Source organism: Hemicordylus capensis, chromosome 1, assembly GCF_027244095.1.
Source record: "Hemicordylus capensis ecotype Gifberg chromosome 1, rHemCap1.1.pri, whole genome shotgun sequence".
NCBI lineage: Eukaryota > Metazoa > Chordata > Lepidosauria > Squamata > Cordylidae > Hemicordylus > Hemicordylus capensis.
This window is the reverse complement of record NC_069657.1, coordinates 134,370,326-134,394,954: the sequence shown is the minus strand read 5'-3', so window position 1 is coordinate 134,394,954 and position 24,629 is coordinate 134,370,326. Positions and strand designations below refer to the sequence as shown.

Genomic DNA, 24,629 nt, shown 5'->3' with positions numbered 1-24,629 from the left:
GGGGGGTTTGTACTTACCTCTCCTGCCACTTTCCCCCCTCTGGCGCTCCATTTTGAAGTAAAATCTCCAGGGCGGCAGCATTCCTCCCTGCCGTCCCTGCCCCCTTGTTGACTGCAAAATGTGGAAGTAACATCCGCGCATGTGTGCGCTGTGCAGCATGTGTGACATGTGCGGCGCACGTGTCAGCAGCATGCGTGTCAGCAGCATGCATGCTTTTTTTTTTCATTTTTGATATTCTTTTTGATATTCATTGCACCTCTGTATGTTCTTCCTATCGTTTTTCTTCCTGCTTGGCTTAAGGCTGTAATGATAAAATTGATTGACCTTCCTGACTTATCAGTGAGACCTCACTTCAAAGGATCCATCTCTTGCCTCTTTAGAGAGGTATGACACTTTAGTACGTGATCTCCAACAAGATTTAATTAGGAAGGTGGACTATGCCTTAAAGCCTCCCAGGCATTCATCCAAACCCTGGTTTGATAGGGACTACATAGAAGCAAAGAAAGCACTTACATCCGCTTACCTCTCCTACTGTGCTAGCACTGGGGCAGACACCTTAGAGGGCCTCTCACATCTTTCACAACTTAAGAAACAATATAAACATCTATTGACATCAAAGAAGAGAGAGGCCATGAGGGCCACTTAGTCATGACTCATCCAGGCAACCAAGGATAAGGACTCCGCCACATTTTGGCACATCATGGCCAACTCTTCCTACAATGGCATGGCCTCAATAGACTCCCACATCCCTCCAGCAACCTGGAAATTGCACTTCCAGAGCCCATATGAGGATGCAACAGCGAATTTAGGTCCCCCTCCTGAGGATATAAAAGACCTGCCTAGCTGGCCACCAGTCACTGCAACGGAGGTCAAGTCCCTTGTCTCCCAATCTAAAGTGGGAAAGGCCCCAGGAGAAGACCTCATCCCTATAGATCTTATAAAAAGTAACCTGGAGTGGTGGGCCCCAGTCCTGGCTTCGCTATTTACCCATATTGACTGCCAGGGCCGCATACCCAGGGACTGGGGTTGGGTGATCATCTTCCCCATATTCAAAAAGGGAAAAGGGGACGGCCCTGCCAATTATAGGCCCATGAGCCTGCTCAGCACTATCAGCAAGCTGTATGCCAGGCACATACATGGGAAATTCAAGGACTGACTACAGCAAGAACAGAGGCTGGCAGACGAACAAGTGGGATTTAGGGAAGGCAGATCTACAACTGATCAGTGCCTGGTGCTCCAACATCTCATTGAAAGGTATTCTTCTAACAAATCTATCTCCCTCTATGTTGCTTTCATAGACCTTAAGGCTGCATTTGCCTCTATCTCCCGAGTTAAGCTTTGGGAAAAGCTTGAATCCACCTCAATTGATCGATGCCTGCTTTATCTGATTTCCACCTTTCACATAGAAACATAACTTAAGGTGAGATGTAGCCCTCAAGGACACCTTACGAACCCTATTTCAACCCAGAAGGGAGTTAAACAAGGAAGTATCCTGGCTCTGCTACTGTTCAACTTCTATATCAGTGCCATGGTGACCTGTCTCAACAACCCGGACTTCCACCCTCCCAAGTTGGCTGGAAGAGCCATCTCCATCCTACTCTATACAGATGCTGCTGCTATCCTCTCGAGGACCCCTGTAGGCCTCAGAAGGGCATTGGCAACATTATCTGAACACTGCAAGAGTGAGCAACTGGAAATAAACTATCAAAAAACCAAGGTCATGGCCTTCGCTAGAAGACCAAAGACCCACCATTGGAATATTGATAGACACAGAATTGAGAAGGTTGCTTGCTTTACATACCTGAGGGTGGTCCTCTATGCCACTGGCTCAAGAAGGGCCCACAGTGAACACGTTCCCCTCACTCCAGTCAAGTCTACGCCAAGATGCTGCTCTCAGATGGCAACGGTCTTGCACATACAATGTTACCAGGTTCTGGGGGGAAGTGTGCAAGATTTGCCGGGTCCTGATCACCAGTTAACATCCCTGGCAGCAGATTTCTGACTATTGAGCATTTTATTTGACTGTATAATTATAATTTTAATTTGCTTTTTACTCCACAGCTTTTTTATTGCTTATATGTGGCTTTTATATGTTATTTTATCCATTTTATATTTTTAGATGTCCTACTTCTAAGGATAGCTGTATACCTACTTCTGCCTTGCAGTTTGTAGGATTAGCCTGTAGTATTCTATTTTACTAATTTTCTTACTGCTTTAAAGATGTATTTTATTAATCATAATCATATTATAGCTTTTAGAGTTATATTTTATTTAGCTTGAGTTTTACTACATTGTATCTGTATTTTATCCTGTGCTGGTCTTTGACCATAATAAAGATGATTGATTGATTGATTGAGTAAAAAGATTATATTTAAAACTGAGGGGGGAAATCACATTGACACAAGCTGCAGTGAGAAGAAAGTGGGGGTCAATGGACATTCTGCCCCCTAGCCTCTGAGTCTTAAAAAGGACTCTGCCTCCATGATGTTAGATGGAGCTCTTCTTTGAAAAGAGACTGAAAGGACCCTTGCTGCACAGGACAGACTTTTTCATTTTCTTTTTTGTGTTGAAAGTGATATGGCCAGAGACGACTGCTTGCTTCTGCATTTTATTGTTGGCGGGGGCGGGGGGGGGGAGATGAACTCTAACCTCTCAAGGCTCTCAGAGTTTTTAAAATGCTCTGGTGCAATAGTACCTGGGAAATATAGGTTACTAGATTTTTCAGGAGGCTAGTGCAACCTAATATTATAGTCAATTAAATTATGTACATTTCAATAAGTTCCACAGATAACAGATATCAGACCATCATGTCACCCACCAAGTTTTAGGTTTGGTCTCTGCCTGCAAGTAGATCCTCTTGTTCAACTACCAGCAGAACCAACGGATATTTAATCTGCTACGTTACTGCTTTGTGGTAGAAGAATTCCCCAGTGCTGGAGTGATGCAATACTGTAGCAGCTATGAGGAGAGCCAGAAATACCAAGGGGAAATTCATAGTGGGGGAGGAGGTGAGAATCCATCCAGAGCATGCAAATTCCCCTCTTCCTCACCCCTAGATTCGACACTGCTTAACAGACTTTGCACGTCTGCCTCTCTTTCTAATTCTGTCTGGAATTTGCTTTAATTGTAAAAAGTCCCTAGGTTGCACGGCTGATTGCACCATCTAAGAATGCCGTTCTGCTTGATTTGCTTTTACAGAATAGCAAAAGAGAGCTGAATGTCAAAGAGGAAGAACCAAACATTCTAAAACTATTTCCAAGATTATTTAAACTTATTTGTTATTTTTGTTGATATACCCTGCATCTTTTGCTCTAAGAAGGGCCTTCAGAATGGCTGTCTGTCTGTCTATACACATACACACACACACACAAATTTGCAGCAAAACAATAAGTAATAATCAGCAGAGGTGCACCTAGGTAATTTTGGAGCCTGGACCTAAAGGCCTTTGGAGGGCCCCCATTATTTGGAGGCCCCTCCCACACACAAACACACTGTGACACACGCAGTATTTTTAACACATGGGTTCTAGAGGGCACAAACAGCAAAAATGTAAGAATTTTAAAGCATTTTAAAAGCAATTATGCATTAGCAAAAACATATCAACTCACAACTTAACATATTCCCATTCCACATATTTCTTTCCCCACTCCCCCCAGCACCACCCAGGACAGACTAAGGAGGATTTGGAGGCCCCCAGTGGGTGTAGAGAACCTGGATTTTGGCCCCGAAGTCGAGGCGTAAGAGCGCCTCTGATAATCAGACTTGCATAGAGCCCCCAGATAGAAATGGTTTGTGCACTATTCAGTCTGCAATCACAGGGGTGGTTCACACATGCATGTTTCTCACTGTTTAGTTGCAATGTTAAATGTGAAGGGGCCATATCATAGGTACAAAACCAGACAGCATTTCTCCACCACATCACCTTAAATGAAATGCTTTTCAGTGGAATCAGTGCACACATTCAACTGCCAGTCAATTGTATCGTAATCATGTGTACCAGAAAAGTGTTGTACATGCATGTGTGAACCAGTGTAGGGCTGAGCAACAGAAATCCATGCTCTGTGCTTTGCTGCTTTAACAATTGAATATGAGGGACAGTTTTCAGAGTCCTGGCTTTGGAGGGGCTCCGATAGTTTCCAGTCGGAGGTTACCTCAAGACTTGATGAAGTCACTCAAAAACTTACAGAACATGACCACCTTTCTTTGGAAGTCGCTAAAATACAAGAGGGCGTAACAACTGAGAAAATATCCTGCTGGCACTCTCCTAAGCCCATTTTTCTAATTGTGTGTCAGTCGGGACTGCTTGTAGCCGCAGCTGGCAAACACGGGGTGGTGGTGGTGGTCCCAATAATGCACGTCGCACTCACGCTACGCTTTATTGGAGCTCTGGAACTGGGTGACGCGAGGCAATGCGCCCGTCCCTGGCACCCCAACCCTCAGAGCTACTGGCAGGAGCCAATGCTCATCTGGGTGGGCAATCTGCCTGCCCAAGGAGGGAGAGCTGCTTGTCTGTAGGAAAGGTAAGTATAACCCACCTTCCCCGCAGACCGCTCTGGAGCCCTTCTCACTAATCATGAAAAGAGGCTCATTGTGTTTGCTGTGTCTGTGGTATGAAAGTGAGAGAGGTGTTTCATTTGTGTAATGGCTTGTTCACACATGCAGGGCACCACTTGCAATCACCATGTGTGGAAAATGCCTGTTTGAACCCCCCCAATGCCCTGATACTACCCTGCTGTGGTAACACCCACCAGCAACAATAGAGGGACAGAGTATTCCTTATGATACACGGAGACTGAGGCTGGCTCTTCCCTCTTGGAGAAGAGAGTGTCACCCTAAAATCCACACAGCTCACTCTGCTGAGGCAACAGTCGTGACTGAGCAAGAGTTCTTAATGCAAAGATGGCAACCCTCACTATAGCTTTGCTTGTATTTCCTTGAAGGGATAGGCAAGCAAGGTACAGTGCTCATTGCTTGCTGGCTGCCCCTGCTCCCCACCCCCGCAGCTGAGATGGTTGCGTGGGCAGCTTCACTGAGCAGAGCAGGCCCTTCGACTCTCGCTGGCCACTGCCTCTTCCCCCTGCACACATGGTGGCGGCCATGCCAGCTGCTTTGCCGCTGGGAGCCAAGGCAAGTGAGCGGAGCAGGCACGGAGGCGAGGGGATGGAGGAAGCAAGCACAGACGGGGGTGGGGAGGGGGTAGAACTGTCCACACTGCAAAACGCTACAATAAATAAAATGCAGGGCAAGGCTTCCTGATTGATTGATTGATTGATTGATTGATTGATTAAGTGCCTTCAGGTCAATCTTAGGTGTTTTCCAGATTACACATTGCAACGTACTCACACCATTTCCTTTAAGCGTCCCTCCATATTGCCTGTGTTTCCACATCGGCGTCACTATGTTGTCAGCAGGGTGCTACACTTTTCCATTGTAGGAAGACTTGCCCCGCATTTTATTCGTTGTAGTGTTTTGCAGTGTGGACAGTTAACACTATTCTGTCACAGTTTGCCACACATTAACTGTTGCAAATCTTGTAGTCTGGAAAACGCCTTAGCGAAAAATGTAGTATTTTCCTGCAGCGCATTTACAACGGTGTAGGGCAAAAACGCATCATTAACATTTGAATCAAGGCATGGGAAATGTGAACGCACCCTGCTGACAACGTAGCGACACCGATGTGGAAACACAGGCAATGGTGTGAGTACGATGCAGTGTGTAATTTGGAAAATGCCCTTGTGAGCTTTTGGATAAATTAAGCTTAAAAGTCTCCAAAGACCCCATCCCTGTTACAAGTATAAAGCTTTTCTCCTGTCCTATGATAAAAAGAAAAGTGAAATATCCTGCATTTGAATCAAAAGTATTGTTTGTGAGGTTGCAACAGGCCATAAAATGTGGCAACTGTATCCAGAATTCAGAGCTCATCAAAGGCAGTGGCCTGATATTACATCATTGCTATAATGGGTGGGCCTGGTTATGCCAACCTGGTTGCATAAAGATTTTGCTGAGGTTCACACAGCTACCTGGATCAAAAGCTCTGACTGCTGACTTCACCCTGAACACTTTCATTTTCTGTTTTTGTTCTAGTTTCGGCACAGTGCTGGAATGCTAACCTGACAAGTTGAAGGCACAGAGAGAAAGTTCATTGTTTGTCAACAGCCACAGCAATTAGCTAACAAAATCTGTAGATAATGCAGCATTAGCATCTAGTGATCTGGGATTTCCTCATTGAGCTTGTTTCTCTCATCATGTGTTTAGACTAGCTATGCTTTAGCCATACAGTTTAGCTGTACAACATCATTTTTGAGATGTTATAAGAACTGAGTGAATGAATGATGTCCATTCCAGGAAAAATGGCCAATGTGGAAGCACATTATATCAGTAGCTGGTTTTCTGCCAGGTAGTGATAATGGGAAGAATATATATGTATACATATAGTCAAAGTGTTTATACACTGCATTTAAAGTCCAAGAATTTACAAGGTGGCTTCTAACATCAACAAAATAACATCACAAAACATTGTTACATTATTTTTTTTTAAACACAATCAATAAAAACAGCAACCTCAATACAAAATGCTAACTTTACTGTTCACTAAGTGCTTGAGCAAATAAAACAGGCAAAGGGGCGATGGAGGGATTTATTGCACTGGTTATGACTCTCATTTCCTGGTGAAAGGTTCCACATAGGTGAAACTAGGGGGGGCAGAGAGGGCGCATGCCCTTGGCACCACTGGGGGGGTACCAGTGCCATGCTGCCCCCCACCCCCTCCCGAATTCACAGATTTTTTTAAAAAAAATCTTTAACCTGTAGCCCCTTTGGGGAGCTTCCTAAGGGCCACGGGGAGAGGTCTGCAAAGGTTCCCCCTTCCCCCGCCAGCCTCTTAGATCACTGCCCCAGCATGTCTCGGGCTAGTTTTCAGGCCTGTTTGGGCCTACAAAGATCAGTGCAGTGGCCATTTTGGAGGTCGCCGCACATGCTCAAAGGCCTCTGTGAGGCCTGGCAAAACATAGGACTTTGCAGGGACCATTTGAGCATGTGCAGTGGCCATTTTTTTAAATTAAAAAAAGCTGTTGAAAACAAAAATGGCCACCGCACATGCTCAAATGGCCTCTGCAAGACCCAAGTCTAGGTTTTTCCCTGATCTAGGGAGTCAGAAGAATGCAAAGTTGTTGGCAAGGGACCCGAGCATTTAAAAAACATATATAAATGGCACAAAAGTAAGTGGACAAAACATCCCTTAAAAAGACAATGTTGGTTTAATACCTTGTAAGCTGGCAAAACTGAAGGGGCAGGGGAGAGGCAAGGAAAAAAATAGAAATATTCACTCACATGCTGTTTAATTCTCTATGAAGAGCTCTATCTTTATCTGAATATTTGTCAAGCAATCTGATTATAAGGTTTGTGGGAATTCAAATTTGGAAAGTGACTGCCTTTAACTCATGTGGTGCTTTAAAAAAACACACACACACACCTGAATATCACACTGTTTTGCTGTTCTGTGGCTAGTTGCAACTTCCACCTTCTTCCTGATCAGGCTGCTGGATCCAAGCCTATTGTAAGCTGTTGGATAATTTCAGATTGTTTTGGGCCCCTAGGATTTCCCATTGCAGCCATCTCCCTTTTTAAGGCAAAAGCTGTTTGGACAGAAAAAACCCATCCCTGAATTTCTTGGAGGCAGCAACCTGTAGTGAGGTGTGCTGAGGTGGCAGAGCATTTGCTAAAGAGAGCTTTCACTGCTTAGCTCTGTGGAGGCATGCCCAGCACATGGATGTGCTGCGTTTCCTTGGGAAGGCGACTGGCACATATGTGCCACATGTGTGGTTGTATGTGTGTGTGTATGCATGTGTGTGTTGCTGACAACCTGATTCTCCCGAAGTGTCTGAACTTGTATTTTTGAGCTGATATTATGGTAAAGTTATCTGAAAGATGGGTGTCAGCTGTTTGGACAGGGGCGCAATTTCAGTGCTTGCCCTAGGCGCTATTTTCCCTAGATACGCCTCCCTGAGCAAATAAAGATTAGTCTCCAGTGGATAACCACTGGAAGAGCTAAGTTGTGGCTTGGTTCTGTTGATGCACACTTCACTTTCTTGAGAGTCAACTCAGCTGAATACAGTGAGATTTACTTCCAAGTACACAGAGGGGGACTGGGCTGCACAGGGCATATTTATGTGACAAAGTCCTATTTGTGGCTTCCTGCAAAGAATCTTCAGAATGAAGATTCTGAACAGCACAATGAGGGTGCCGACACTTTTCCCTTGAAGCTCTCTCTAGCCCCTTATGCAGAACTACAATTCCCAGGTTTCCCCAGGAAAGTGAATTACTACTAAAGCATAGTAATAGCACACTATGCTGGCAAACATATTTCTCAGACATATGTTCCATGGTTAAGGGGTAATGCAGAGCAGTGGTGTAGCCACTATTGAACTAGTGGGGAGGATGCTCAGGGCGTATCTGGGGTGGGGCAGGCAGGGCATGTGCCACGAGTGCCACTTGAACGGAGGTGCCATTTTTAAAAAATTAAAATTTTAAAAAATGTCCACCGAAAACAAAATGGCCACTGCGCATGCTTAAATGGCCTCTGTGAGGCCCTAGGCCATGCCAGGCCTTGCAGAGGCCATTTGAGCATGCACGGTGGTGAGTTTGTTTTCAGCAGCCATTAAAAAAAAATTATTTTGAAAAATGACCACCGCACATGCTCAAATGGTCCCTGTGAGCCGTAGAGGCCAGAGGGGAGAGGGGGAACCTTTGCAGACACCCCCATGGCCTTTAGGAAGCCCCCCAAAGGGGCTACAGGTAAAAAGATTTTTTTAAAATTTACTATAAGTCACTGTACACACATTCAGATTGGCCCTATGTACAGAGAATCAGGGCTTGTGAATACTGAGCTGAAGCTTATGAGCTAGGATTGTATTCATGTGCTCTTACTTTGCTTCTTGTGATAAGTGAGTTAAATTTGATGTCTTAATAATATGACTATTAAGGGTGAGTTTGTCTTTGAATCAGTGTGAAATCCTCAGTATTAAGGCCCACTGGGAGTTTCTTGCTCTCTTTCTCTCATTTTAATTGTCTTTCTGAAAGACTAGAATATATTCCAAACAGTGACACAGTTTACTCTGCATATCCTTTAATTGTTTTCAAAGTATCTGGGGAAAGCCAAATTATCCATTTATTTTTAAAACTTATGTAATAGTAATGCTACAATGTATAGTAGAGAATTAGACTGGCACTTCTGTTAAGTTTTCCAAGTACACCTCCACATAGTATTTGGGTATTTCATGAGCCCCAGCATACTGAAATTTGTAGTTTTCCAGCATGTTTTGGTCTGGCTACGTCCACTGCTAAATAGTTTTTGAAATATTAAAAGATTATTGAGCTTGACTTGTATTTTTCAGCTGATATTATGGTGAAGTTATCTGAAAGATGGGTGTCAGATGTTTGGACAGGGGTGCAATTTCAGTGTTTGCCCTAGGCGCTATTTTCCCTAGATACGCCTCAAAGGAGAGGCAGTAGAGGCGACTGCCTATGATGGCAAAATTCCCCCAGCGGCAAATTTTGGTCAATGAATTATTTTTTAAAAATGTTTAAAACTGCTCCCACGCAGGAGTGCAGAAAGGCCTGAAACTGGGTGACTGCAGTTATTTGGGAGGTGGGCAGGCTTGGGTTAGGAGGGGTATCACCGCTCTCTCCACGCACCCACACATTTGTCTTTCCCCAGACTTTGACCCACTGCTGTCATAATTTGGAAGGCAGGTGGGTGTGAGGGAGCTCTCGCTGCCATTTAAACTCTCCCCCTTCCTCCTTTGCCACTGGGGCAGAAAATCTTTGGCTGCCTACTGCCTGTAGGCAGCCAAAGAGCAAAGAGCTTAATCCGCCCCTGCTCAGGGACATGGGTCTTCAGGGGGCTACCAGCTGTGTACTTCCCATGCTGTGGGCACTTGGGCCCAGCACCCATTGCTCTCCAATGTCCTAAGCTGGGGTGGAGCTGCCTAGATCCCATTGAGAACAGTAGCCCCTTAAAGACAGGCCTGTGCATGATGGCATGGGGCATTGTGGCTACACCAGCTCTGAGATGTCACCAGGTCATGTTGATGTGCTCAGCACAGAGTTGGGGTCAAGTGCCAGCAGGCAGGCGCTGCGTTGCAAAGGCAGACCAGTGCCAACGGGCAGGCAGGTGAGCAGGAGTCAGTGCTATGAAGACAGACAGGGGTGGAAGGGCTCAAGTCATCCTCAAATCTTGTCCCAGATCTGCCTTCAACCTTGCTATGCCCCTGATGCAGACGTGGGACAGGAGGAAGTTTGCCGTGGAGAATTCGAATGAGTGGGGTGCTCATTCCTTTGCCTGATGCTATTCTGTATCTGCTCCCCTGCTGCCACAGTCCAGCCAAGCTTATTTCCAGTTGTGAAGTTGGCGGAGGAGAAAAGAACAGCTCAGGGGAGAAGTTGCGTGAGGAGCATCAGTGGGCAAGGAAGGGCTATGCACCCCTTCCTGCCTGTTGATTGCCCCCTCCCTGTTCCTCACATTAACTGTAGAAAATGGGGGTGGGGGCTTTTTTAAGGAGCAAGGTTCAGTGGTGCCAGTGTGACCCTCTGCTCCCTGCCACCACTGCCACCTTTCTTGGGGCCAAACAGTGGGGCTGTGATTGCCTGAAAAAACTAAGTCCATTGGAGCATTAAATGTCACATGTATGGGCCTGGGAATATGGGAAATGTGCGGTGAGCTTCAAAATAGCTGCACAGTGAAGCATTCAGGCAACAACCTTTCTGTGGATCCAGCACTACACACACACACACACACACACACACTGTTCTCATGTGCAGCATAACCCAGGCTAGGGAAGCCCAGCCTGGCTTAGGCTGTGCATAAGAATCACCGGGATCAGTTCCAATCTCAGCAGGTCAGCACCACCTAGCCTGGCTTTTTAGCCCACCTTTTTTAGCCAAGATTGTGGAGACACAGAGACAGGCACCTAGAGTGCCAACCTCTACTCCCCTTTTGCTGGCTCACTGTGATATGAATAAATAAATTAGCAAACAGAGGATGTCAGGACTTCCTTCTTTCTTTTCTGTTGCCAAAGCTACATTCTAGTGCTGCTTGTGAAGCACAACAGGGCAGAATTTTGTTATTCTTCTCAAAATGAGACCAGCAATATCAAAGCTTCAGGAATGAGATAAAGGGTGAAAGGAAACGTGAGTTCCTTTGAAAGTCAGAATGACCTTGATGGTTTCTTTTGGCAGGACTCACTACTGTTATACTCTATTATTTCATTTGCTATGGCATTGCAGGAATCTAGAGTTTCCGTGAAACAGGCAGGAAGCACTCAGCATTAACTAATATGTGGCAAGTGGTTTTGAGTTAAAACTGCAACCATGATTGGTTTCAGTTTCCTCTTTGCTCCAAGAAACTTTAGGAATGCTAACAAATTCTGTCCCAAACTCAGCAGACATGGTTAATCTGGCCAGTGCATTGGGGCCAGTGCATTGTGGGATACCTGGAGGCTGAGACTCATTTTCCTGGCCTTTGGAGATGAGTGCGTGGATCGTGTGGGTGCACCACGCATCACACACAAAGTGCCGGATCATCTGGGGGGAAGGCAAGATTGATCAACCTTTTCCTTCCCCGCCACACCCTCCCCACAACGCTGCAATGGTCGTACGCACAACCTTATTCTGAAATTATAGGAAGGAACTTCACCCAGATTTTTTCAGGTTAGAACAAGCAGGGATCCCCTGTTCCTACCTCAAAGCAGCAAGGAGCTGAGGCAGAATTCTACCCATGACCTTTTGACCCTGTAAAGAGCAAGTGTAACCCCTGCTCTTTAAGGATTAAAACATCAGGTGATATAGGCTTGTCCAGTAGGGCACTGCAAGTTGAATAGGGACTACCATCTATGGTTTTAAAAGGCAAAATCCTCTTCAGAGGATCCAGAGGCCTGCTGAAGAAGGTCCCTGTAGAGAGAGCTCCTGTGGGCTGGTTATTTGCTAAGCCTATATTTATTATTTTCAGGCTTTTCAAAAAGGGGAGACAGAAACAGACTGTATCTTAATGCCACAGCAAAGAAAGAACTCCAAACAAGCCAACAACAACACCAAAAGGAAAAACCTCAGTTTGGACCCATGCTTGTGAGCAAGTCTCTGTAACCCTTTTTATTTTATTTTGCAAATTCTGTTGTTTGTGTTAATAAATAAACTTTAAAGTGCAAACCTATCATTTAATTGTTGTTATTAAATATTTAATTGTTGTTATTTCTTCATCAGGAAATGGCATGACACTCCCCTAAGTGCCTGCCTGGAGGCAATATTGGGCTGAATGAGGGATAACAGGCTGAAGTTCAATCCAAACAAGATGGAAGTACTGTCTGTAGAGGCTCGAGATCCAAAAGATAGTTTAGATCTGGCTGTTCTGGATGGGGTTTCACTCCCCCTAAAAGATCAGATTGGTAGTCTGGGAGTCCTCCTGGATCCCAAACACTCCCTGGTTTCTCATGTTGAGGCTGTGGCCAGGAGTGTGTTTTATCAGCTTCGGCTGATACACCAGATACATCAATTTCTGGAGACAAATGACCTTAAAACAGTGGTACATATCCTGGTTACTTCTAGGCTTGACTACTGTAATGCACTCTGCATGGGACAGCCTTTGTACATAGTTCGGAACTACAATTGGTACAGAATGCGGCAGCTAGATTGGTCTCTGGGTTTACCCGAAAGGACCATATAACACTGGTTTTGAAAGAACTGCACTGGCTGCTGCTATGTTTCTGGGTGAAATACAAAGTGCTGGTTATTACCTATAAAGCCCTTAATAGCTTGGGTCCAGGCTATTTAAGAGAGTGCCTCCTTTGTCGTGAACCCTGCCGCCTATTAAGATCTGGAGAGGTTTGGTTATGGTTGCCGCCAACTCAGTTGGTGGCAACTCGGGACCTGGCGGGCCTTCTCTGTGGCTGCTCCAGGGCTTTGGAACGCACTCTGTATGGAAATAAGAGCATCTTCTCTGTTTTTAGGAGCACCCTGAAGACATACCTATTTTCCCAGGCCTTCAACTGAGACCAAATTTTAAATTTTAATGTGTTTTTATCTATTATGATTTTTATCTTTTTATGAATTTCAAATGTGTTATATTTTATATTATATTTTAATTTTGTACATTGCCTAGAGAGTTCTATACTAGGTGGTATATAAATTCAATAATAAATAAATAAATTATTGTTTTTCATTTATATGGAAAGTTAAAGAAATATCACAAGGCAGGATTACACTGACAATTGTAAAACAACTAATACATAGTGTAAAGGAAGTGTTATATTTTTATGGTGCCCAAACGTGCGGCAGTGCTGCCTTGTGATTAGAAGATTGGTGTGGTTATTTTGTTCTGTGTGGTTTATGAAAAAATTGCAATTGAAATGAAACTTTGCAAATTGTATATGTTGAATTCACATCGTTCTGTTAGATTAAATGGAGTATTGCCAATGGTATCTGATGCAGAGTTAGAATGTTCTTTGAGCAACTCTGGTGGTGTTAGCGAATTTAAAAGAATTCATGGTGCTAAGGTGGGGAATGGTACTATGTGAATTTGAAGATAAATTCTCTGCTCAGCTATTGGTAAGGGCCTGTGATACCACTAAGCTGGAAGATAAGTGAGTAGTAAGTTCTATTTAAAAAGGATTGGAATATTGCAGTACTCCAAAAGGGGATACTAGTCAGACCAGCAGTTTCTTAGGAAAAAAGGAGTTGGTTCTGCCAATGCAGAAGGGATTTCTAGCAAAGAATCTCTCCACATGTCACTCCCTTTATCTATTCAGATACCTGAAGGGGTACACAAAATGGTTGTTGGACATGTTGTAAAACTGCTAGAAATAGAGCTGGGTGGGTACCACCATGCTGCTTATAGATTGCTTTTCTGGAAATCTACCTAAACCTGTAGGAGAAATAGATTTGGATACACAGAAGCTGCAGCTTCAACAATTAACAGAAGATCCTGAGATATCAGCCACTGGAAAGAAGAGCAAGCTAATGGAGAGTCTGTTACCTCCTGCTCTGAATGTAGCTTTATATGCAGGGCACACTGCCACAGTGCAGGATTATCTTAGAAAAGACTTATGGGGGATACTGCAGCTATAGAGGACTTATATATACAGTTCTTGGGGATGGTTCAGAAGAATACTGAAAAACCTTCAGAATACTTCTATAGATTAAATTGCTACTGGAGGAAAATAAAAGAGAAAGGAAGGTATTTGCAGGACAAGGACGGTTTGCCCTTAATAAACCAATGCATTTGTGGATGCTGGGATGAGATTCTTCTAATGCAACTCCACCAAAGAGTTATTCACACATGGCTTCACGCTGTGGGGTATCTGAAGATGTTTAATTCAGGGGATTAAATTGACAGTTCACATAGCCGCTGGCTCCACCTGGCAGATCTTTTTCCTGTGTGTTCCCACCTACTTGCTCTGGGTTTTTCCTCCAACCAATCACAAATCACACCACAGAGGAAGAGGCAAGAGAGTGGGTTTTTTGTTTGTTTGTTTGAAAGCTAAGAGCAGAAGGACAGCATGACGAGTTGCCAAGCAGCAGCTGGATCAAACAGCAGGACGCTTAACACTTGCCTTTGTGAATGACTGCTTTCATCACCTCATGTTTCACCCCCCCCCCCCACACACACACCTAATGGAATCATCTCCGACAAAAATGGGTTCAGGTTACATCCATTCTGCATATCTAAAGTGGATGTAAAACATAGGAAGACACACATTTTGCAGTTTGTGCTTGTGTTTAACTCAGGAATTTCTCCCTCCCCCTCCCCTTCTGGACTCCCTTAACAGAGTACCACCAATCTGCAACAACACCTCCCTGCCCCCACCAGCGCTTGCAAGTGCAAACCACTTAGAGCAGACCATACCCCAAACATCTGTCAAACTCCCCTTCATTGAGAAAAACGCCAATTTACTGGTATGACCACCCCACACATAACAGAGAAACTGCAGGGCAAAACAGACAACCCAGGTTTTTCCCTGAACGCCTCTGAAACTAGAGGATTTTTTAAAAGCTGGACATACTTCGGGCAGAATGCGCAGTCTCCATTGGGAGGAAAACAAAGTCCTGTCTGTTCTGGTCCCTGATAGCCCACAGGGAATTCGGGGACGGGCAGCCAGAAATGTAATAGCTGTCTTCCCCTCTGGTTGTCTTGCCAGCTCTTTGACCTTGGGGAGCACTGCCAACAACCCACATAGCCTCACCTTGCTACTTTGCAATGCCAGGTCGGTCCAGAATAAACCAAACTCATCCATGATTTGATTGTGGATGAAGGGGCTGACCTAGTGTATATCACTGAGACTTGGTTAGGGGAGGCTAGTGGCCCAGTCTGGTTCCAGCTTCTCCCTCCAGGGTATTCTGTAGAGGAGTAGGTGAGGGAATGTGGGTGGGGAGGTGTAGTGGCTGTGGTCTGTAAGGATAACATCTTCTTTACCAGGATCCCTGTTGGGGTATTTGACCATACTGAATGTGTGTACTTAAGTTTGGGAACCAGGGATAGACTGGGACTTCTGTTGGTGTACCGATTGCCCCGCTGCCCTACAGAATCCTTTACTGAGCTCATGGACTTGGTCGCTGAACTTGTACTGCAGTCTCCTAGACTTTTGGTACTGGGGGACTTCAGTGTTCATTTTGGGATGGATTTGTCCAGGGCAGCTCAGGAGTTCATAGCAGCCATGACAACTATGGGCCTATCCCAAGTGGTCTCTGGACCAATGCATGTTGCACATCACATGCTTGATTTGGTCTTTTACTCGGATCAGGGTGGTGTTCCATGGGTGGGGACTCCTGTGATTTCCCCATTGTCATGGACGGACCACCATCAGGTTAAGGTGTCATGTCCTCGCCCACGGATAGCGATGAGGAGTGGGAGGCTGGCAACCCTCCAGTGGGTGAAGAGGCACCAGAAGGGGAGAACTCGGTTGTCGGGCTGCAGGAGGTAGCTGAGACGGGCCAGGGTGAAGTTTCAGGACAAGAAGGCCCGTCGGGAGCAGAGGAGACAGGGGGTAGAAAGCCAGACCCTGAGCTGGAGGATGATCAACCATTAACTCCCCAAGAGCGGACATGTGCAAAACGCCAACAGCAGGTGCAGGCACTCAGAAGAAGTCAGCGCCTCTTCAGCAGGCCAGATAAGCATTGAATCTCTAACAGCTGGCCGGGGGAGGTGAGCAATTAAGCCAAGGACTATAAATCAACCAGCAGGTAGCGAACAAGCCGCTGGAAGCAACATGTTGGTTGAGCTTGCTGCATACCCAACCTTCTGGTACGTGGAATTCCCATCTTCGTGGTGGAACTCTTCAGTCTCAGGCTTCCCCTGATTGTAACCTGATTCATGAGTGGGGTACCATACAGCTTCAGCCGGGACAGGCTGCTGGAGATGACTCGTCGTGCCTCGATATCTCCCTCGGTGACTCCTTGGACCCTTGGCTCAGGATGTTCGGGATCTGGTGAGCGACCTGGCCTGCGGGGGATTCGGTTTGGACTTGGTACATGGTAGTGATTTGCTCTTTTGTGCTTCTTCATAGATGCAGAGTGACTCCTGAGCTACCAGCTTTTCCAATAGAGATCTGGAAGCAGACTGTGGACAGACAAGCTCATGACATAAGGTTAGGCTTAATGCAGAATGCAGCAGCTAGATTGGTCCCTGGGACAACACGAAGGGACCATATAACACCAGTTTTGAAAGAACTGCACTGGTTGCTGATATGTTTCCAGGTGAAATACAGAGTGCTGGTTATTACCTATAAAGCCCTTAATAGCTTGGGTCCAGGCTATTTAAGAGAGTGCCTCCTTTGTCATGAACCCTCCCGCCTTTTACGATCTTCTGCAGAGGTCCAGTTACAGTTGCCACCAGCTCATCTGGTGTCAACAATGGGGTCCTGGCCCGCATGGTGTCCACTGCTGAGATGGGGGAAGCAGCAGCTTTGGGGTCAGTGGCAGCGCCCTGGAGAAGCAGCAGCAGCTCTCTCAGTCCAATGAGGACATGATCCAGCTCATCGGGCAGCACCTCCATGGGCTGTGCCTCAACCAGACAGTTGATCTTCTCATGCAAGAGTCAGGATGTTGTTTGGAACATCCTTCTGCTACCAAGTTCCACAATCATGCCATGGAAGGAGAATGGGATAAGGCTGAGAATGATGTGAATGAACTTAAGCCTTTATTGCACTCTCCTCATGCAATTGTGAGGATGAAGTTTTTGCTGCTGCAGCAAAAGTATCTAGAATATCTGGAGGATGGTAAGGTCCTGGAGGACCTTCAAGTTCTACACTGTGGGTTGACACCATTGAAATAAACTAACTTTGGCACTAAACTAGCAACAGGATCAAAGGATACAACTGTTATTATATGGTAGGTTGATCTAGATACACACCAGCTAAACCTGCTCAAGATGTTGGAAGGCTGTGCATATGACATTTCCTATATTGCCTGGAGTCCAGATGACAGCTACCTTGTTGCCTGTGGCCCAGATGACTGCTCTGAGCTTTGGCTCTGGAATGTACAAACGGGGGAGCTGAGGACAAAGATGAGCCAGTCTCATGAAGACAATTTAGTTCTACCAGTGCAATTTAGCCAGTAATCTCCTTGACTCCTGGGAAGGAGTGAGAGTGCAATGTCTGTGGTGCTTGAGTGATGGGAAGACTGTGTTGGCATCAGACACACACCAGCGAATTCAGGGCTATAACTCTGAGGACCTGATGGACAGAAACATAGTACAAGAAGATCATCCAATTATGTCTTTTACTATTTCAAAAATGGCTAGTTAGCTTTGTTATATGTAGCAACTCAGGGAGTTCATGTATGGGACTTGCAAGACAGAGTTTTAGTGAGAAAGTACCAAGGAGTTACACAAGGGTTTTACACGATTCACTCATGTTTTGGAGGCCATAATGAAGACTTCATTGCTAGTGGCAGTGAAGATCATGAAGTATATATTTGAAACAAATGTAGTGAGCTGCCAATTGCGGAGCTGATGGGACACATGCGTACAGTCAACTGTGTGAGTTGGAACCCACAGATTCCATCCATGATGGCCTGCGCCTCTGATTATGGCACTGTTAGAATATGGGGACCAGCACCTTTTGTAGACAACCAGGATATTGAGGAGGAAAGCAGTAGCATGGATAGTTGATGGAGAATTTGGAGCAGACAACTTGGGATTTGGTGCATAAAAACATGATTGATAGCTGGACAGACACACTCGTCATGAAAAAAAGAACCATTTCTTAAGCCCAACTGGGGCCAAATACTTTTTATAGCAAACAGTTGAAATGAAGCACATCATTAGAACGTTGTTGGACACCATGTTGAAGTAATTCCCCATCAATTGTGAATAACTGTGCAACATTCAGGCTAACCATTGAACTCCGTATATACATTTTCCCTTTCTGCCATTTTGTCAGACAGACTACTGTTCTTGTTGCTCTTCTGTGTAATGAAGTTTAAATGCTTGTTTGAAAGACTTTTTATTTAACAGTTTTAGAGTGCTTTAGTGTGAAGAGTACATGTTGGATAGGAAAGTATTTCCTTCTCTTGCTTCTCTGAGTCTCTCTGCCTTATTTAGCTTGAGATCTTTGCAGCTTGGTTCTTGGATTCTAGCCTTGCCTGCCATTGCACAGTATATCTAAACGGATGTTAAATCAGCGAATGACATGAAAAAAGCACTCTCAGTATCACACTTGACAAAAGGTTTTGTAATTTTACATATCTTGTTACTCTGTAAAGGGGTTCATAGCATTTAAAAAAAAAGAATAAAATTTTTATAGCATTTTTTAAAGGACTGGGCTTTCTTTGTGGCTACCCCAGAGCTTTGGAATATGCTCCCTGTTGAAATGAGAACATCTCCTGTATTAACCTGTGATTTTTAATATTATAATTTGTACACTGCCTTGAGATTTACCTATCAGGTGGTATAAAAATATGATTAAACAAACAGACAGACAGACAAATAAATAAATAAATAAAAGCCCCATGTGGAAAGGCTCCTGGTCCCACAGTGATGACACATATACTTTTTAAAGCACTAGTGCCGCCTATTGGCTCAACTGCCAATTGTTGCACAGTCCCCCATTTATTTATTTGCTTGCTTGCTTCAGAAACTTATATTTCACCTTTCCATTGCAAAGTGCAGTGCCCAAGGAGACTCACAGCAATTTAAAACACTTAAAAAAAAAACCTCTATAAAAACAACAAAACATACAAAATGGTATCAACAAAAACAAGAGGATACAGCTGTAAGGACATTATCAAACAACATACAGTCAGCTCAATAAAATAGCTATAGATAAAAGCATTCTAAAATGGAAACGTTTTCCATACAGTACAAGACTAGCAGATGAATTCAAGTTATAAAGCTGAGTGTTAGGGTAATCTTGAGTTCTGTTGGGTAAAGATGTGAGACTCATATTTGCAATTTGTGATGTAGCAAGTGAGCTTGATGGCACTGAGAATAAAACTAGAAATTCTACCATTGAAATGCATATGTCTAACTGTTGAGTGAATCACTTCCTTAATACAAAACTCAGATATTTTATTATTCAGGCAGGGAAATCCTTGCTCCAACCAATAGATGTCACTCATATCCTTATGAGCCAGCTGTACGAAATTGCTTATGCAGAACAGTTTCCTAATGTGCCTGAGATGAACTATCACCTCAAGACTTGTTATGAAGTAGATGAAAACCTAAAATATAGGATTCATGTGAAATAACCTGGGAACAAAATGTCTGATACTTGCTCACAAACCTGGGACAATCCAAACCTGGCCATTAATTTCATTTACTTTAAATTCCAGCTGGTGCAGTAAAGGTCTTGTGGCACCTTAGTCTTTATTACACAGTATTCATTTAATCAGGAATTCTATACTGTGGCATAAGCTTCAAACCATAACATTTCAAATGGCACTGTTACCTGACCTGCATGGAAACATGGGAAGAGAGCTGGTCTATGGGAGGATTGAGAGAGCTGATCTTGTGGTAGCAAGCATGAGTTGGCCCCTTTGCTAAGCAGGATCCACCCTGGTTTGCAGTGGAATGGGCGACTACATGTGTGAGCACTATAAGATATTCCCCTCAAGAGATGGGGCCGTTCTGGAAAGAGCATCTGCATGCTTGCATGCAGAAGGTTCCAGTTACCTCCCTGGCATCTCTAAGATAGGACTGAGAGAGATTCCTGCCTGCAACCTTGGAGAAGCCGCTGCCAGTCTGTGTTGACAATACTGAGCTAGATGGACCAGTATAAGGCAGCGCCCTATGTTCCTATGTTTCTAAGCATGCAGCATTTCCATGCTAGCAAAATATGTATTGTATACTGGTATGTTCAGTTCTGCACAAAAGGCACATATGTTCTTATGAAATTCCAAGACAAATGGTATGAGAATTCACGTTGTTGCTCATATGGTTGGTACAATCCATCTTCCAGAGATTGGGGTGGGGTGAGGTGACAGCTAACCTGTTATTGGATAGGCGGTACATGGATTTTAAAGGTATTACCAGATTGTGGTTGATAAATGGACAGAAACTTACGTGTACAATGGGGTTGCAAAACATCCCTATTTTATCTACATATATTTTGCAGGGACATATGTGTACTGTAACAGTTGGTATTGGGCTCAAACTCCACTTTCTATAATTACAAGCTCTCACTGATGAGAATTCTACACCTACATGCAAGAAAGATTATCCCTGTGAGTATCTGTGTGTCTTTCACATTCTCAGGGGTGTAGCCAACATTGGGCTACCGGGTTCAAAGAACCTGGGCTGCCACCCCTCAGGGGTCACAGCTCGTGGCCTCGACACTCCCCCCCCGCATCTGACGTCAGATGCAGGGGGCATGGTTTAGCTCCTGAACAGGGTCCCATGGCACCATTCAGGAGTTAGATGGCCAGTGTTGCATACGCACTACAGCCAGGAGCGGCTCTCCCTGACTTAAGGCTGCGAACGCAGCACTGGCCCCGATCTAGCTCCCAAATGGGGCTGTGCGTCCCCGTATGGTAGTTAAATGGCCAGCAATGCATTGTTCTCCTTAAAAGCAGGGAGAGCTGCTTCTGGCCATGCTGCAAACACAGTGCTGGCCTCGATCTAACTCTCAAATGGGGCCACGCAGCCCCGTTCGGGAGCTAGACCACGCAACCCATCTGATGTCAGATGCAGGGGCATGGCTAACCGTAGGGGGTGGCACAAGGGGGCCCACTGGCATCCCTCCACTAGTGCACATTCTAGTCTTATCGACTTTGACTCTGCTCTTTCCTGGTGAATGAAAGCATAGGGGAGGTTACTGTTAATTAGTAACTATTACAGTCCTTGTACCATAAGAAACTACCTCGCATTATGTATAGATTCACCAAGAGAAGCTAATTGGAATGGAATCAAAAGACTGACATATATCTGACATTAAAAGGCAGAAGTCACCCTAGAGTTCCCATCTTACTAGGACTTACCTACTCTGTCACTACTGGAAATATTTTTAGGATCAGGTTCCTTTTCTATGAAACTCCTTGGGGAGGGCTGGAATATAGCCTTATATATATATATATATATATATATATATATATATATATATATATATATATAAAAATGTGTCCCCTTACCCAGACTGTAATAGCAGCCTTTCCTCATTCCAAAAATTCCCTAGAGACATGGACAGTATCAGGGGTTTGTCAAGTCAGGGACCATGACTAACTGTGAGGCCTAAGGCCCCTGTGTGTGTGTGTGTGTGTGTGTGTGTGTGACATGAGGAGGCTGACATGAAGAGGCCTGTGCTGTTGCTGCCCTCTCCCACCTGCCTTCCCATCCACAAGTGGGAACATCTCTAGGGAGATATTCGCAATGCCAGGACCGGCCTGTCCTCTAGGCAGATCTAGGAGGTCATCTAGGGCACTAATGATTGGGGTATGCATAAACAGTGCCAGAATATAGCACTGCCAATTATTCTCCCTCTTCCTCATGTATTACACCCCTGAAGTACTGCACAGTGGTGCAAGAATGCAATATATAATCCTGCACCCTGTTCCCCCAAAGGGCCTGCACACTTTTACACCACCAAACACACAGTCTTCTTTGCTCCTTGCATGGCTCAGCCTCCAATAAAGAGCTAGTACCATAAGCTGCACTCCCTCTCTTGACTATGAATTGCCTAACTCAGCATTCATTTCCAACAAGAAATTGTCTCAGACTGGATTGCCAAATCAACAGCAGCATTGTTGCACCTCTGAAGTGTTCGAGTTTTACCCCCGTCATGGCCAGGAAACTGTCTCCCATGGTATCCTGAGATCAACACGGGCTAGTCACTAGCTGGCTATCTGCTCGGGCTGGCCATTCACCCTCACAAATGTGCAGCCTGCATAGCTTGAGTTAAAGCTGGGGCTCTGCACTTCTTATCATGGGGGGTGTGTGTGTGCCAAAATCAAACTTCACGTAGGGTGCCAGAAACCCGAGGACCAGCCCTGTCTGACCCACAGCAAAGGGGCTTGCTTCCAGAGGTCCCTGTGATGACACAACAGCTCTGGAAGAAAGTGTTTTTGCTGAGGGAGTGGGGACAGGAACCACTGCCAAGAGATGCCGTGACACCACCACTAGTCCCACTCCGTGAATTGAGCGGTGGGGGAATGTGGCAGCAGCTCCTCCTTCTCCCACCCTCTAAGCTTCTGCAATGGCTGCCTCTGCATCCTGTCACATACACCCATTCACTGGGGTGGGGGAGAAAATCCACCTGCCTCCACCTTCCTACTCCTGCCGCCACTTAGTCCCCCTCTCTCATCCCATTCCATACGCTTGGGGAGTTGCACTATGGGGGTTGGGGTTCCTGTGTAAGGCTTGCTCCAGGCTCCCCTGCAACTTGGCATCATCCTTGCAGAGAAATCTCTGTATCTGGAGTCCATCTCCTAACAACGAACTTCCATAAAGAGACATCTCCTGGCCATTAAACTTAGCTCTAAGGCAAAGCACTCAACCTTTTCTTAAATGCAGAAGTCTTCACCTGCCTTTGAAAGCTTCCAGCATTTCTAGGAGGCCATTCCATAATAATGAGGCTACCATGGAAAAGCCCTGGATCCAGGGAGACATGGAACTGATTTGCCTGATAGGAGGAAACCTGAACAAGACAAAGAGCCGGGTCTCACGATCAGTCTCACGATCAGTGAGACCCGGTTTGCGAGAGTGAGCAGGGAGAGTGGGCTAAGCCCGCTCTCCCCGCAGACGATCACAGAGGGAGCCCTGGGTGGCTGAATCGGCCGCTCACACGATTGCCGGCTCTGTGATGGAGCCGGAGGGGGCTGGGGGGAGCGGAGGCCAATTGGCCCCTGGAAACTCCAGCATGCCCTGCGCGAGCGTGCAGGACATGCTGGTGAGACCCCCGGAGCTGGGAGGCAGCTTTTTGCTTCCCCTCCGGGGGTCTTCTTGTGAATAGCCGCGGCACGGAGCCGCACCACGGCTACTCACGATGTTTAAAAATGGGTTTGCGGAGCGCTCGCAAACCCGGTTTTAGGGGCGGGCTACTTGAGCGGGTTACCTGCTCAAGAACCACCAGGCTCACACCCGAGCCCGGTGGTTCTCACGATTGCAGGAAATCAGGCTAGCGGAGGCTAGCCTAATTTTCTGCAATCATGTGAATAGCCTCTATAAATCTTAATGGGTTAGTGGGGTTTTCATATGGGAGAAAGTGTCCCTTAAGATACCCTAGGCTCAGATTGCATATGGTTTTCTAAGTAATGTCAGAATTGCACCCCCAAATTAACAATCAATGTAATTGTTGGCCTGCAGCCAGCCAGCGAGCACCTTCCTTGCTTTCCAGGGCCACACTACCCAATAGACCACCACCAGACCAGGGCCAGGCCAGAACAACTGAGTGTTGGTCTAGGCACTAGATAGGATAGATAAATCCTTTAATACCTTGGATCTTATTTCATAATAAAATCACACTTTGGTCACACTTTGTGCAGTAGTAGGAGAAAATATACAGTAGAAATTAGTAGGGGTGTGCATGGAACCGTCTGGCCCGGTTTGGTTCGAGGCCACACCAGCCTTGAACGGAAACGGGCCAGTTCGGTCCAGCCCCCCGTAGAACCCCCCCGTCCCATCTGGTCCTGGACTGGTACCTGAATTTTTGGAATTTTTGTTTTAAAATTACATTCGATAATAAGTACCTTTAGCCCCTTCGGGGGGCTTGCTGAGGCTGTGGGGGGGTCCACTTGGGTTCCCTCTCCCCCCGCTGGCCTTCCTTATCACCACCATGGCCCGCTGTGACTGGGTAATGTGAGAAATTTTGGAGCCTTTCGGGCCTCCGTAAGAGCGCGCGGCCACCATTTTGGCGGCCACTGCACAGGCGCCAATGTGCTCTGTGAGGCCAATGCACAATGCCTTCTGTTAGGCCACTCCAAAATCGCGGCCGCATGCTCTTACAGAGGCCCGAAAGGGCCAAAAATTCTCAAGTTACCCGGCCGCAGCGGGCTGCGGCAGTGATCAGGAAGGCCAGCAGGGGGAGAGGGAACCCGCACAGACACACATCCCTGTGCAGCCTCAGCAAGCCCCCTGAAGGGGCTAAAGGTACTTATTATTGAATTTAATATTTTTTTTAAAAAAAAATTCTCAGACAGGCCGGACCGGACCCGGC

The 24,629-nt window shown here is 45.7% G+C and overlaps 1 long non-coding RNA gene and 1 pseudogene across 1 annotated transcript; one reads left to right on the top strand and one right to left on the bottom strand.

Moving 5' to 3' along the window:
- The first annotated feature begins 17,008 nt into the window (after window positions 1-17,008).
- Window positions 17,009-18,154, top strand: LOC128324423 (WD repeat-containing protein 26-like; annotated as a pseudogene).
- A 318-nt stretch (window positions 18,155-18,472) lies between these two features.
- Window positions 18,473-24,374, bottom strand: LOC128339908 (uncharacterized). Its single transcript, XR_008313317.1, has 3 exons — window positions 24,163-24,374; window positions 21,460-21,538; window positions 18,473-18,646 (listed from the first exon to the last, which is right to left on the bottom strand). It is a non-coding gene; the product is annotated as an uncharacterized LOC128339908 (long non-coding RNA).
- Window positions 24,375-24,629: the final 255 nt, after the last annotated feature.